The 13,370-nt window shown below is 44.4% G+C and overlaps 1 pseudogene across 1 annotated transcript in view; it reads right to left on the reverse strand.

Annotated features, from left to right (window-relative positions):
- LOC143988779 (alpha-1,4-N-acetylglucosaminyltransferase-like) overlaps positions 1-13,370 on the reverse strand; it is a 172,245-nt pseudogene that overhangs the window by 35,078 nt on the left and 123,797 nt on the right. Inside the window, exon 2 of the transcript XR_013276910.1 lies at positions 12,234-12,850. The product of XR_013276910.1 is annotated as an alpha-1,4-N-acetylglucosaminyltransferase-like (transcript). The remainder of the gene's footprint in view (positions 1-12,233; positions 12,851-13,370) is intronic.

A 13,370-nucleotide genomic window follows, 5' to 3' on the forward strand; every position in this document is an offset into this window, starting at 1 on the left:
CCAGCCTTAGTGACACTGGCGACGGGGGGTGATCACGGGGTTAAACCTTTATTGGGGGGGTTAAGGGGGTACCCTAGAACTAAAGGGGGCTAACCCTAACTGCCCTAACAGTTATTACAGTCACAAATGACACCAATGCAAAAAAAAAATGCAATTGGTGCCACTGTGACTGGGGGTGCAGGGGTGATTGGGGGGGTGATCGGGGGGTGAAGGGGGGGTGAGAGTGTGCCTGGCATGTTCTACTGTATTGTGTAGTGTTGGTGCAACTCACCGATCCTCTCTCCTCGGTGCTGGAACGAAAAATACCGACACGGAGGAGAGATTACATCACTTCCTCTGCCTGTGTTTACATTACAGGAGAGGAAGTGATGTCACGCTGCACTTCCATTCATCAGGAGCAATCGCGAGGGGGTGGCCATGAACGAATGGCCGCCCCCTCATCCCAGATCGCTCCTGAACGGATTCCGACCGCCGCTTAGGGTTGCCACCTTTTCTTCAAGTCAAACCCGAACACTTTAACGGTACATGGCAGGAAGTCGGCGCAGCACTGCACTAATCACAGGCAGTGAGACATTTTCCCAATGTGCGGCTGCAGAGATGGGGCAATGCCTCACTGCTGTGATTAGCGCAGCGATGCGCCAACTTCCTGGCGGGCTCTGCGCGTGGAGCATGCGAACACGCCTGAGCTCATCCCTAGAATACACACACTGTTTTCTTTCTTCTATCCATCTTTTATTCATTCTTTCCCTTTTTCTTTATTCCTCCCCCTTTCTTTTTCTTTCACTATTATTAAATAAAATGCTAACCATACACAAACTTATATATACGCAATGTATGTATTTACACCTATAGGTATATTGTGCCCAATGAATGATTGTCTCTGGGGGAGGGGGGATTGCAATGTGGAATGTGTGTACAGTGTGTGTGTATCATGTATATTCTGTATGTGTGCGACATGTGTATTGTGTGTGTGTGTGACGTGTATTGTGTATTGTGTGTGTGTGACATGTGTATGTATGTAACATGTATATTGCATACCTCCCAACATTTTGAGATGGGAATGAGACACCTACCAGCAAACGTATGCAGGCATAAGACACACCTGCCATACCCCCTTAAAGGAGAATTAACAAAAAAATGGTTAATTAAATCCACAAGGGATTTTTTTTACCACTACTATTCCTTTATATTCACTTTTAAACTTACAAATGCTGCAATTTAGAAATCAGATGAAAGGTTTAACCACTTGCTTACTGGGCACTTAAACCCCCCTCCTGCCCAGACCAATTTTCAGCTTTCAGCGCTGATGCACTTTGAATGACAATTGCGCGGTCATACAACACTGTACCCAAATGAAATTTTTATCATTTTTTTCCCACAAATAGAGCTTTCTTTTGGTGGTATTTAATTACAGCTGGGAGTTTTATTTTTTGCTAAACAAACAAAAATAATGCAAAAAAAAATAAAAAATCATGTTTAATAGTTTGTTATAAAAGTTTGCAAACAGGTAATTTTTCTCCTTCATTGAAATGCGCTGATGAGGCGGCACTGGTGGGCACTGATAGGCATGGTTAAGGTGGCACCGATAGGCACAGATAAGGCGGTACTGAGAGGCACAGATAAGGCAGCACTGATGGGCACAGATAAGGTGGCACTGATGGGCAAAGATGGGCACAGATAAGATGGCACAAATGGGTGGCACGGATAGGTACCACTGATAGATGGGACTGATGGGCACTGATAGGTGGCACTGATAGGTGGCTCTGATAGGTGGCACTGCTGGGCACTGATGGGCGGCACTGATGGGCACTGGTAGGTGGCACTGATGGGCACGGATATGTGGCATATGAGGTGCAGCACTGTTGTTGAGGCAGATTGTGGGCACTGATAGGTAGCACTGTGGGCACTGATAGGTGGCACTATGGGCACTAATGGGTGGCACTATGGGCACTAAGGGTTGGTACTGATGGGTGGCACTTTTACTATAATTAGGGGGCACTGGCAGGGGGCAGGTGCGCACTGATGACCTGGCCCCAGCTCGCTGTGATCGGGACTGAAGTCCCTCTCACGGCCGCTGGTGATCGGCTTTTTTAATAGCCAATTACCGGCTCTGTTGTGATCACATGATCAGCTGTCATTGGCTGACAGCTGATCACGTGGTAAGGGGTCGGGATCGACCCCTTGCTTCGATTTGTGATCAGGAGAGTCTCATAGACGTGCTGATCACAGAGCGTGCCGCACGCGCTCCTCAGGGGGTGCGCAGGCTGCTCGTGCATGGGATGACGTCAATAGACGTAGTCCTGGCAAAGCAGGTCCGCGCTGTAGCCGTCATTCGGCTATAGCGTGGATCTCAAGTGGTTAAACACCTTTTGAAAGATAAAAAGTGTATTTTATATACAACTATAGGGATCAGACCAAAATGAGGGACGAATGAGGAGGAAAGAGGGACAGAGGGACATTGCACCAAATCGGGGACAGTCCCTCGAATTCCGGGACAGTTGGGAGCGATGGTATTGTGTGTGTGTGTGTGTGTGTGTAACATGTATAGAGTATGTTTGTGTGTGACATGTGTATTGTGTGTGTCTGTATACAGTGTATGTACTCTTCTGCATGGATCCTGGCTGTAGAAGGAGAGCTGCCTTGTAGTGGAATGACCAGGATGGCATAGATATGGATCCCCTTTGACAGCAGATGGGATGGGGTGGGATGTGGCGGGTGGGGGTTGGTGTGTGGAAGTCCTGCAGATCTCACGCATGACCAATAGAGCACATAGTAAGTGTCCATGCCCCCAACCCCGGTATCCACCTGTTACTGTGTGTGTTGTAACTTCTTGCACAGTACAGACCTGCTCGGTGCCACTGCTGCACAATGACGGCTTCCTCCACCGGCTCTCTGCTGCTAGAGATCATAAACTCCCCCACTTCCTGATCACTGCACCTCCGCTGCCTCTTTCTGAGCTGTGGTGTACGATGGGACGCTTGTACCATGTCACCTGGTCTAATCCTCCACCCCTCACCCACTACACCGCTGTCTTCACTCTGCAGGAACTCACCCTCTGACAGTCACATAGTATGACGCTCAGAGATGGAAAGGACACTTCACCAGCGGCGAACACAGTCACATACCCCGCACACATCCGCTGGTATTCCATGCTTAGCAGCATCCCCACAATCCCAGAAATTCATATAGCGGCAGAAAGAGATAGTGAGAGCGGAGAGGTCACAGGTGTAGGTTCTGCGCCATCTGGTATGAACACTCTCCCGGAAGCCTGCATAGTGGAAGCCACCATCGGGTCTGAATGTGTCCGGGTTTTGAACCTGCTGAAAACCGGACACATGACTCAAAAACCGGACTGTCCGGGTGAATCCCGTACAGGTGGCAACCCTACCGCCGCTGGCACCGGGGGGGGGGGGGCCCGATCGGGCCCCCCACCCGCGGGAAGGCAGGGACGTACAGGTACGCCCATATGCCTGCCCGTGCCATTCTGTACATCGTCGTACATCGTCGTGCGGCGGTCGGCAACTGGTTAATGAGTGCATGTCAAAATGAATAGTCAGTATATATTAAGATGGTGCTGATATCTATGGTGGTTAATTGATTGTTGATTTCACTGACTGTGATCGAGCATTCGATCGATTAATAATGTATTCTTTTTTATTAAGATGGTGCTGATATCTATGTTGGTTAATTGATTGCTTGTTTTACTGACTGTGATCGAGCATTCGATCAATTAATAATGTATTCTTTTTTATTTAGTGAGAAATCAGATGTACCCATGACCTATAAAATCGCTCTGATACCACTTGAAAGTGATTGATAGTAGGATTAAGAAATATAGAGTTAAATGTGGTTTAACTGATTCCAGCTGAATCTATTATTGTGATTGCGGAGTCTGTGATTCTGATAAATGTTATGTGAAGTGTGTTACCAGTTGCAGACACGAGATTGTGAGAAAGGGCGCTAGCTTCATAGCCCGAAACGTTGACTGCCAGCTGTACCTGGTACTTTGATATTTCTATCTGATGTAATCCTTTTTGGAAATAAAAGAATTTTGTGCAGCAATCCGCATCGTTGTTTCTATATATCTGTCCGTGGGAAGGACTAGATTGCTTGCACTCCAAGGATCGTTCAGTGCATCTTACCTCTACAATTGTGATTATATATATATATATATATATACATATATACACATTATCTCACAAAAGTGAGTACACCCCTCATATTTTTGTAAATATTTTATTATATCTTTTCATGTGACAACACTGAAGAAATTACACTTTGCTACAATGTAAAGTAGTGAGTGTACAGCTTGTATAACAGTGTACATTTGCTGTCTCCTCAAAATAACTCAACACACAGCCATTAATGTCAAAACCGCTGGCAACAAAAGTGAGTACACCCCTAAGTGAAAATGTCCAAATTGGGAGCAATATAGCCATTTTCCCTCCCCGGGGTCATGTGACTCATTAGTTTTAAAAGGTCTCAGGTGTGAATGGGGAGCAGGTGTGTTAAATTTGGTGTTATCTCTCTCAGTCTTTCATACTGGTCACTGGAAGTTCAACATGGCACCTCATGAAAAAGAACTGTTGCTCTACATAAAGATGGCCTAGTCTATAAGAAGATTGCCAAGACCCTGAAACTGAGCTGCAGTACGGTGGCCAAGACCATTCAGTGGTTTAACAGGACAGGTTCCACTCAGAACAGGCCTCCCCGTGGTCAACCAAAGAAGTTGAGTGCACATGCTCAGCATCATATCCAGAGGTTGTCTTTGGAAAATAGACATATGAGTGCTGCCAGCATTGCTGTAGAGGTTCAATGGGTGGGGAGCAGCCTGTTAGTGCTCAGACCATATGCCACACACTGCATCAAATTGGACTGTGTGGCTGTCATCTCAGAAGGATGTAAAGATGATGCACATGAAAGCCCGTAAATAGTTTGCTGAAGACATGCAGACTAAGGACATAAATTACTGGAACCATGTCCTGTGGTCTGATGAGACCAGGATAAACTTATTGGGTACAGATGGTATCAAGTGTGTGTGACGGCAACCAGGTGAGGAGTACAAAGACAAATGTGTCTTGCCTACAGTCAAGCATGGTGGTGTGATGGTCTGGGGCTGCATGAGTGCTGCCGGCACTGGGGAGCTACAGTTCATTGAATACATTAATTCCAACATGTACTGTGACATACTGAAGCAGAGCATGATCCTCTCCCTTCTGAGACTGAACCACAGGGTAGTATTCCAACATAATAACGACCCAAAACACACCTCCAAGACAACCACTGCCTTGCTAAAGAAGCTGAGTTAAAGGGGACAGAATGGCCAAGCGTATCTGCATATCTAAACTCTATTGAGCATCTGTGGGGCATCCTCAAATGGAAGATGGAGGAGTGCAAGGCCTCTAACATCTACCAGTTCTGTGATGTCGTCATGGAGGAGTGGAAGAGGACTCCAGTGGCAACCTGTGAAGCTCTGGTGAATTCCATGCCCAAGAGGGTTAAGGCAGTGTTGGAAAATAATGGTGGCCACACAAAATATTAACACTGCGGTTTAGAAATTGTTTTGAGTTGTGCTGAGGGGACAGAAAATGTACACTGTTATACAAGCTGTACACTCACTACAGCTACTTTGTAGCAAAGTGTAATTTCTTCAGTGTAGCACATGAAAAGATATAATAACATTTTTACAAAAATGTGAGGAGTGTACTCACTTTTGTGTGATACTGTATATATATATATATATATATATATATATATATATATATATATATATATATATATATAATATATATATATATATATATTTATACACACACTCTAATGCCAAAAGTATTGGGAGGGCTGCCTTTACACTCACGCAATTGCACCACAATCAAACAATGACATATGATAAAGACAGTAGTGTGCAAAAAAGGTGTACAAGTTAGCAAAAAATAAAAGATAGTTGTAGGTTATACATAAGTATAAACATCATGAAAGGAAAGAAAACATGGCAAGTCATGGAGGTTACACAGATAGATTGCCTATAAACTGAGCAGAATATTTGTCTTGCATCTTTTGTGGGGCAACAGTTAACTGCAACTAGGAAGGGTGAGGTCTTTATAGAGGTCTTTATAGAGGCTCAAAGGTTTATCAGATGTCTGTTTCAAGATAAGAAGTCTGGGAAGGGACCCATACTCCAAATGATCCAATGGTTCCCATATTTTATTAAATTATGGGATGTTATCATGAACTGTACGTGAGGTACTCCATTCTGCAACATGCTTCTGTTAGTTACCCCCAATAGACCCATCTGGTCTGGGGTAGGGATCCATCTGTTCCCGAGTCTCGGAACTGGCTGGTCCAAGGCGCAGTAACTGAGGGAGGATTCAAGGTGTCCGGGTGTGCTCTCGGCTTGGAGGGGCACCACGGCTCGTGAAAGTGACCGGGGGAGGACTCTTCAGAGGCGGGCTGACAAGTGGCATCCTGAGAAGTGCCTGGTTACTGAGTTGGGAAGGACATTGACGAATTCACGCTTTTTCCAGTACTATTAAGGAGACAGAGAACGTTCCAGGTACTGAGGAAAAAGCTTCCTGTTTGCTCTTAGTTACAACTTGTACATGTTCATAGGATTTTTCAAGTTTTGAATCAACGTGATGATTGCCACGATCTCTGGCTTGAGATCTGTTCAGCCTTGAAGTGCCCAGCTGCGAGTGGCTACTCTCTGGGTGGAATTAGAGACTTTGTTATATCTGCAGTTCAAGGTACCTGAGTTCTTCACCCGTGCCCTCTGTTCCTATGAGAGACTGTATAATTGGATGTTATCACTGCAAAATAAAACCTTTTAAAAGGACTTTATTGTGTCTGCGTCCAAGTTGTTGGGTATCAACCCTGGGAACCCCTAGACTTGGAAGAACAAGCCAAGCGGAGGTAACCGGTAAGCCCAGTAAGTTGAGGCCACCCTACAAAGGGTTATGGCCGCTACACGTGGGGGCTCGCCGTCTGGGATTTACAGTTACCTTGCAGGGCCTCAGAACAGAGGGTGAAGAATGTTTTTGAACTGCGCCACAAAGATCAGCGCCATTTTGGAGAGACTTTCACTGAGGTGTGTAAGCATGGGAGGAGCCTGTACCAAAAGCCCGCAAAACTACACAGGAGCCAGCGCCCAGTGGGAGGAGTCTAGGCTGATCTTTTCCCCGAAAGAGGCACCTCGTGAGTGTGTGGTGCGGAAGAAAGAGGCGAGTCCAGTTTTCTCTGAGTTGGAGAAAAAGTTCCTTGGAATGTACCGTGCTCCGGGTGTGCAACTTGTTCCAGGACCCAGGATGCCTCTTGGAAGGGGTCCCGCAGGAATGCAGCCACTCGGTTCAGTGTTCATGGACATGGGCATTCGCTGCTGCCGCAGGGGCGGTTCATGCTCCACACTACTGGAGACATCGATGGCCTGGGTATGCTGTGTAGGAAGTGCGACGGCCTGGTCGCCAACCCTCAGCCATTCTCTAGATGCAGGAAGTGTGGAGTGTACATTTTCAAGGTGGAACAGCCAGTCGCTTCGCCAAAGGCTTACCGCATGGACTGGGCCAGGGGTATGATAACCGACGAGCCGACCGTTTTCGCTCCTTTGATGAGGCCTTTCACAAAGGTGACACTTGTCGTTGCTGACGTCCCTGTCATGGAGACTGCTGAGAAAACCACTCTGGAGCAGATGGACACTGTTTCTACTACCCTCTCGGAAATCACCATGCCTCCACTGGAGAAGGTAAAGCGTACAAAGTCCTCAAGGAAGCCATGCAAAGTTCTGCCACCGAGTCCGGCTGGATCCATTCGGCGGAAGAGAGCTGTTTCAGAAAAGAGTCTGACCGTGAGTACATCCTTGTCTAATTATTTACCGGCAGAGGAATACAGAGATTCAGAATTAGAGACACTGTCAGATCTAGAAGATGGGGACATTTTTGGGAGGAGTTGTTGTGGGCAGGGGTAGATGATGTGGCCACCACTAGTGGTGTTTCGGACTAGCTGGATTTGACCTCTGGGAATGGAGTGTTGGGCATCGCGGGTCCTGTCACGGTGAGTGTGACTCTCCCAAAACCCGTGAAACTGTCCACACTGAAAAGGGCCTCTGCCATGCTGGTGCAGCGGTCCCCAAACTCCTGCATACCGCCTGGAGAGGGAAGTGCCCGTGTATTGCCAAAACTCGCAAGGTCACAGAGGCTTCTTCACAAAAGAGTAGCTGCCGAGTATGGGTTGGAGTTTCCCTATGTCCCCAGGGATGTCATGACTATAATAGAGGAAAATCTTGAGACTTGTTACGAGGATGATGTTTGGAACTATAAAGGGTTATGGCCGCTACATAGGTCTACCTAACAATTGGGTCCATCTGCTCATGTATAAGTGAGTGACTTCAGAGAGAGGGGAAGACTCATGGAGGATGTCATATTTGGCCAGAGCCTGGTGTAGTTGGTGGGGGCCTAGAGCGCAGAGGTAGAGTTGGTTTGTCTAGGGTCATGAATGCAGCCAGGGAGTGGAAGAGGTGCCTAACTTGCAGATAGAAGTAAAACATTTTTGTAGGTATGGCAAACTTTTCTTTAAGGGTATCAAAAGTATGTAGCCTATGAGTAACTGGATGCACTAGGTTATGCAATTGAAACAGGAAGCCCTGTGTCCATGGCAGTATGTGACTGAAGGATACACTGTCTGGGATAGAAGGATTGAATAGTATATTCACGAGGGGGGGGGGGGGGGACATGGCGAAGAGAGAGAGAATTTTTGGTGACAGGTGTGCCAGATAGTTAAAGTGAAGTTTATTGGGGCAGTACACTTATTTCTAAGGATAGGGTCGATATGTGGATGGTGAGACTATATTAGGGAGCTCGGGTGCACTGGATATAGGGTCCCCTTCTTAATATCTGACCAATGGTTGAGAGCCTGCAAACTAGACCATGCGATGATTGCCCTTAAGTCATGCACATGAATTTTAATGTCATCCCAGTCTTAGTCCATAGGGTTCAATATTGAGTTTGCCCACCCTTTGCAGCTATAAACAGCTTCAACTCTTCTGGAAAGGCTGTCCACAAGGTTTAGGAGTGTGTCTATGGGAATAATTGCCCATTCTTCCAGAAACGCATTTGTGAGTTCAGGCACTGATGTTGGATGAGAAAGCCTGGCTCGCATTCTCTGCACTAATTCATATTAAAAAGCACTGCATATTCTTTCATTTGCATTGTATAATGTGGATGAAAGGATCTATTAGATTTTTTTATTCAGCCTACAATCTATTAGTGTATGATCAGCTTTATTGTGATCCTGTTAAAGTGACAGGAAAACTGATAAATGTGAGAATGCAATTATGAACTCCCCTTAAATTTGTATGCATTGATTGTTTGTAGAGAATTCCGATCAGACAAAGTGCCATGCATGCTCAGATCAAATTACGAGACCAAAGTTAGGCTACTATCCTCAGCGTAGTCCCGTCGTAATGAATGAACGTTATCACGTTCCGAACGATCGGATTTTCAGACAACTTTGTCCGACCGTGTGTATGCAACACCAGTTTAGGACAAAATCCATCTGAAAAAATCAGACGGATTTTGTGCTCAGAATGTCCGACCGTGTGTATGGGGCATAAATCATAGATTTACTTAAAAATGTTGATTTTTTGGGGGAATTTTTTGTTTATTAAAAATTTGACAGCGTCTCTTTACTGGACTTTATACGTTTTATCTTCCCAAAGAAAAATATGCCACTCTTCACAGTCACGCCTTATTCATTTAAAAATGGGTGTACTTGCACGCTGCTATGTTGTGCTATTGAGTGCTATAAGACTACAAAATGTACTAAGTGGATCACTCACATCTATACACACTCTCTAAACTTGTATCACTGTGCAAAATGGTATTCAAAAGTGGTGCCGCACTCCCAAATGCTATTGTGCTAGTGTCCCTTTAAATCTGTTTGCATAGCAATTTTTAAACCCAGCATATCGTATCAAACCATATATAACATTACCAAAACAAAACAAACAGTGCGTCAGTCTATAAAGTGTCCCCACCAATGGTCTATATGCACTTGTTCCACTCTCTGGGATCTATTTTATGCTGTTTCACTCCTTTGCTGGTGATCCTGTTATTAGAATCCTCCTTCTCTTGCACTTATCTCCATACACCCAAATCATAAAGAGAGAAAGCTGGACATAGTACTTTATCTTATTAAACATTAAGTATAAAAACACTCACATTTTCCTGGTGCTTACTGACGAAACGCGTAGGGAGGTGCCAATCTGCCGTTATGCTGAGGCGTGCATTGTGAGCATACCTTAAATACTGTCTGATTGTCTTATACCCGTGCTGTGAGAACTGAATTATTTTTATAGTTTGGTGCACTCTTAGCACCAGGAAAATGTAAGTGTTTTTATCATTTAATAAACCAGTTGTTTTAAAAGATAAAGCACTATGTCCAGCAACAAATAGTTATGAATACTTAAAAATGAAAATATAAGTGAAAATAAATAATCACACTAGTACGAAGTGCATAACGTGCATCCACATGGCGATTGGTTGTATCAAAATTACTGTTCATAAAATCATATAGTGTTCATAAAAACATATAGATTAATAAAAAGTGCTTCTATGTGCACGTGTCATCCAATTATTTCAGTTCGAAAGTGCTTCTAAAGTCCATGCTATTTGGAAACTTCTGTGTAGTTAATAAAAAAAAAAAAAAAAGCCATAGTGATCACACTCAGGTGCCCCCCCCACCCCTAGGTATTAAAAGCTCACCTCTGAGCATGTGACATTGCACTTAAGCTTAATCAATACACGCGTGTGAACCACCTCTGGGGCTCTGCAGTTTTAACCAGACTCCTGGACCCGTCAGCACTATACCTCGGTTGAGTAAAAAGGACTGGATGGTGTAATAAAGTTTTGACAGTTAATTAATCACATAAAACTCCCCTATGGGGTACTCACATAGTATAGGCACGTCAGTGCACCACTCTACATCAGGCAAATAGCAAACGGCATGTAAAGTGGATGGTATGGGGTTCTTTTTTGACAGGTCACCTGCTGAACGTCCGTCCTGTGCCCTCCCCAACGCGTATCTATGCAGGGAACTTTTGTATCTACTTCAGGGGGAAAATATAATTATAACCCCCATAGGCAGGTTTATGTGATTAAAAAACTGTTAAAGCGTTATTACACCATCCAGTCCTTTTTACTCAACTGAGGTATAGTGCTGATGGGTCCAGGAGTCTGGTTAAAACTGCAATCTATTTAAAACTTCAGAGCCCCAGAGGTGGTTAACATGCATGTATTGGCTAAGATTAAGTGTGGCTAAGCTAAGCTTAAAGTTTTTATTATTCAGATATGTACATTTAGCTATACCAGTGATCATTAACTTGTGGTCTGCCTGACTTTTTCTGCACATCAGCTGTTCTTATTGTTAGTGTATTTTTGATGTGGCAGGGACTGCTGTTATAAATTATGGGGCCCCGTACAGCCTACCTGACAGGGTCTCCCTCCTTTTTTTTACATTTTTAACAGCCCTTGGAGGGGGGGGGGGATTTGGTGAAATATCAGAGGTCCCCTGATGTCTCACATTTGAGACAGAGAGAGGGATTGAGGACAGAGTTTCCACAGTCCCTTTCTCTGCAGTCTCAGCTGCACTGGACAGTGAATGAATTGGAGGTTCTGAGGTTTCCTGACAAACTGAAGCATAGTAAACACAATTTATGATACATCAGTGATAAATTAACACAATGATTGATTGGTACCAATCGCTCACTGTGTTAATTCAGGAAAGGAGGGGGCTAGTAAACAAGACATGTTCCCTCAGCAGCTGCTGGCAGGAGAGGAGAGAAGCAAGCAGCACTGCTGAGGAGGAGGGGGAGCACACAGGAAGGTGTGGGGGTGCAGATACCAATCCCCAGCAGTGCAGCTGCTAGGAGAAAAAGGAAGAGAAGGTGGCAGACTTGGCAATAAGGCAGAACAGTGCAGTCGTCACTCCTGCTTGGGAGGTGTCCGGGTCCCCTTTTGAACTGATGGGGCCTGGGCCCAGGACTGGCTGTACTGCCTTATCAGCTGCCCTGTACGTGGCCCAAGACAATTCCTCTTCTTTCAATGTGGCCGAGGAAGGTCAAAAGATTTTACACCCCGCTATAGATTATAATAAAGAACAGTAGGTCCAGTTAAAACTTTTTTGAAAAAATTATAAAAACATTAATTATTATCCATTCGGTAGAAACAATTTTATAAACAACTGACCTTTTGGTACCAGGAGAGAAGTGGTGTGTCTGCTAAAATTGCTTCCATTTGCAGAGGGAAAAAGTAGACATTCTTAAATGATGAAAATACGGAAAGGTGTTTGTTTTTAACCTCCTTGGCATTTGTTTCAGTCAGTCCTTTCATGAAAAAGACCACTGATCTGTTAGGATAGTAATGAGCTGCTGATTCAATGGCACAAAGCACCAGTGATGTTGGTGGCAATTTATCTGTAGTTTCCACAAATATGATAGAATCACCACCCTTTAAAACATCAGAAGGGATTAAATCTTTGGATTGAATATTAGATATTGGGATTGCTTCACTTGATTTTTTTTCCAATGATGTTTTGTCCTTTTCGTGGTTTTCAGCATCGTTTGCAGTCAACACTTCAGTAGTTTTTGTTTCTGCAGAAGTATTAGATAGAGGTTCACAATTGTTCTGGGGAGATAACAATTTTGACTTTAAAGTTTTGATTATATCATTTTCAGTGAAAAAAGATACATAGTCCAAGGATGTATTATTAAAGCTGGCTTTGTATAAGATACCAAAAGCTATCAGAAGAAGGAATATCACTATCCTCAGGTTTTTTCTCATTGTTGTAATGTATGCTTGTCATTCTGAAAAAGAAAATACATATATTTATATTCATTTATTTAAAAACATGACATGCTCATTAATGTAGATTATTACAAAATTGTATATATATGTATTGTGACATTGGGGTGTTTAGCTCAAGTGGTTAGAGGCATTTTTCAGTCCACATCAGGCAGGCGTTTATAGTTAAGGGCCTGGTATCCCACGTTTATTAAAAGGAAAAACAAAATAGTCCATCCAGGAATCCCACGCAGGGGTCCAATCTTAAATTAAATACACACAATCCAAATGAAAAATGCTAGCCCACCTGGCTACTCTTCAGCAGTAGTGCTGCTATAGGTACTTGCCCCTCAAACGAGCTGCTTGGATACACACAGTCTTAGGCTCTTTGGACGCACACAGCTTCAAGCCCTTCAACACACAGCTTTGGACTCCTTGGATGCACACAGCTTCAACCCTTCAACGCACACAGCTTTGGGCTCTTTGGATGCACACAGCTTCAACCCTTCAACGCACACAGCTTTGGGCTCTTTGGACATGCAC

The sequence above is a fragment of the Lithobates pipiens genome, unplaced genomic scaffold, assembly GCF_037356315.1.
Source record: "Lithobates pipiens isolate NorthernLeopardFrog02 unplaced genomic scaffold, aLitPip1_a1.2 Scaffold_18, whole genome shotgun sequence".
NCBI classification, from domain to species: domain Eukaryota; kingdom Metazoa; phylum Chordata; class Amphibia; order Anura; family Ranidae; genus Lithobates; species Lithobates pipiens.